This window comes from Maniola hyperantus, chromosome 20 (assembly GCF_902806685.2).
Source record: "Maniola hyperantus chromosome 20, iAphHyp1.2, whole genome shotgun sequence".
Taxonomy (NCBI): Eukaryota; Metazoa; Arthropoda; class Insecta; order Lepidoptera; family Nymphalidae; genus Maniola; species Maniola hyperantus.
Genome location: NC_048555.1, coordinates 1,282,458 through 1,285,264, shown reverse-complemented (window position 1 = coordinate 1,285,264; position 2,807 = coordinate 1,282,458). Strand labels below are relative to the sequence as shown.

Below are 2,807 nucleotides of genomic sequence, written 5' to 3'. Positions count from 1 at the left end.
AACTCATTAACCATACTTAGGTAAAAACGATCATTTACCTTTACCTAGTTGCCTTAGGGTCGGGACACATCACCGCGGTGATTATAGAGCGACGAAATGCAAAGACATCGTATTCATACGTCATGACGTGCTTGCAACACAAGTTGTCAACTTGCAAGTTGCAACATGGTGGTGTTCAGGTTCAGCCAAGGCACGAGCTCTGCTGAGATCTGTTTTTGTATACTGAGCACTGACCAGTAATAAATCTGACACTTTAGTCAGATTTAATTCTACATTATATTACTGTATTACAGTAGGTACAAACTGTAATAATAATATAGAATTAAATTTTGTGTATTGTAATTAATGTAATACTGATTATAAATAAATAAATAAGCCTACCTCTAATATATTTTTTTTACTGATAGGTACTTATTAATAACATGCCAGAAATGCCAGAAAATATTGATATATCTGAGATTGTTAACACCCATTGTTACATGTTTTCTGGCAAAAAAGGACTGTTATTTTATCATCATCATCATCATGATCAACCCATCGCACCGGCTCACTACAGAACAAGCGTCTCCTCTCAGAGTGAGAAGGGTTTAGGCCATAGTCTACCACGCTGGCCATGTGCGTATTGGTAGACTTCACACACCTTTGAGAACATTATAGAGAACTCTCAGGCATGCAGGTTTCCTCACGATGTTTTCCTTCGCCGTTAAAGCAAGTGATATTTAATTACTTAAAACGCACATAGAAATGTTAGAGGTGCGTGCCCGCGGATCGAACCCCCAACCTCCGATTAGAAGGCGAACGTCCTAACCACTAGGCTATCATTCCTATGCCTCTTGTTTAGGTTGAACTTATTTTGAAGCAATTTCCTTCATTCCGCTGCATCATGTAAGTTACAATAGCGATGAATCGTCCTTGTGATGTGTTCCAGCCCTAAGTGCAAGTGCAACAGACAGACAACGGTTTTATCTATGTAGATTAAAGCGTAAATTGATCGATGGCGCGCAGGAAGCCCGACAGACTACTACGATACAACAAAAAAACCTGCGCACAGAACCGGCGGATACAGGAGGTGTTCCGTAGCTCTAATGATGAAAGATTATTATTAGAATTTAATCGGTACCCTTATTATAAATGCGAAAGTGTGTTTGTTTGTTGGTTTATTGGTTTGTCTTTCAATCACGTCGCAACGGTGCAACGGATTGACGTGATTTTTTGCATGGGTATAGATAAGGACCTGGAAAGTGACATAGGCTACTTTTTATCCCGGAAAATCAAAGAGTTCCCACGGGATTTTTTAAAAGCCTAATTCCACGCGGACGTAGTCGCGGGCATCAGCTAGTTTACTTGTATTTGACATTAAAAATACAATGTAAATACACTAGTTACATGAAATTTTGAAAAAGAAATAAATTGAATTAGGATTAATCGCGACTTTATTTTTGACCTAAGTAACTATAACCGACAGATTACACTAACTTCGATTATTAATTTTGGCCTTTAGGAATATCTACGTACGGCTTATTAATAATAACCAGCCGTGTGTCAGGTGCGAGTCAGGCTCGCGCAACGAGGGTTCCGTACTACAGTCGTATTTTTTCGACATTTTGCACGATAATTCAAAAACTATGTTGCATAAAAATAAATAAAAATCTGTTTTAGAATGCACAGATGAAGCCCTTTCATAATATGATACCCCACTTGATATAGTTATCTTACTTCGAATTACTCATGTACTCGATGTAACCATAAGTTTACAATTTTCAGATTTTTCCCCGAATATCAGCTATAAGACCCACCTACATGCCTAATTTCATGATTCTAGGTCAATGGGAAGTACCCTGTAGGTTTCTTGACAGACCGACAGACAGACAGACAGACAACAAAGTTATCCTATAACCGTTCCGTTTTTCCTTTTGAGGTACGGAACCCTAAAAATTAAGTAATAATTACGACTCAAGTTTTACATCTCAACAGAACGAATATAAATGCCACATTATTTAAAAATATTGAAATAAATAAATAATGAGATAATAATACTATATTATTTTATAGCTACACTGAAAATTTTACTTCTATTATTAATATCCGATATGGTCTAGTGGCTAGGATACCTGGCTCTCACCCAGGAGGCTCGGGTTCGATTCCCGGTATCGGAAAATATCTTTTATGATTTTTTACTAAACTTCATTTTCTTACTTTCCTTTTCGTCAGTGACTTTTTCCACGTGAATTTAAGTTTGTAAATCCCATGGAAACTTTTAAATTCTCTGAGATAATAAAATAAGTTGAAACATTGAAAAAATATTGATTTTAAAGTTGCGAGCCTCGAAATATTCTTATTTTAACTCTAAATTTATGATAACGTTGGGCGTATATAAAATAGATTAGGAGTGTGAAAATTCTAAAACAATTTAAAATTTCCCATAAGTAGTTTATTTATTTATTAGTTGAAATATCTTTGCTTTGCAAACATACATTTAGTATTTTTTTTTTTCTCAAAACCACTTTTCCTAAACTCCCTTCGCGCGCTTGATTTTGGTAAAAATCATCGTGCCTCTCACATTTGTCATACAATGTCAGGTGAAAAGCAAATAGGTTACCCACGTGCGCCGGCAATTTCTGTCGAGCGTACCGCGTCACCGTGCTTTTTAACAATAATTTTAAATAGCACACATTATAACGGATCCCTAAAAAGTGATTCCAACTTATTATCGTTACCGCGTAAATTGTTGCAAGTGAAACGGCCTCCAGACAGACTGACAAACACACATTTATGTATATTGGACAAGGGTGCTGACCCTGTGGCTG

The 2,807-nt window shown here is 36.6% G+C and overlaps 1 non-coding gene across 1 annotated transcript; it reads left to right on the top strand.

Annotated features, from left to right (window-relative positions):
* Positions 1-2,084: 2,084 nt before the first annotated feature.
* Positions 2,085-2,156, top strand: TRNAE-CUC (transfer RNA glutamic acid (anticodon CUC)). Its single transcript has one exon. It is a non-coding gene; the product is annotated as a tRNA-Glu (tRNA).
* Positions 2,157-2,807: the final 651 nt, after the last annotated feature.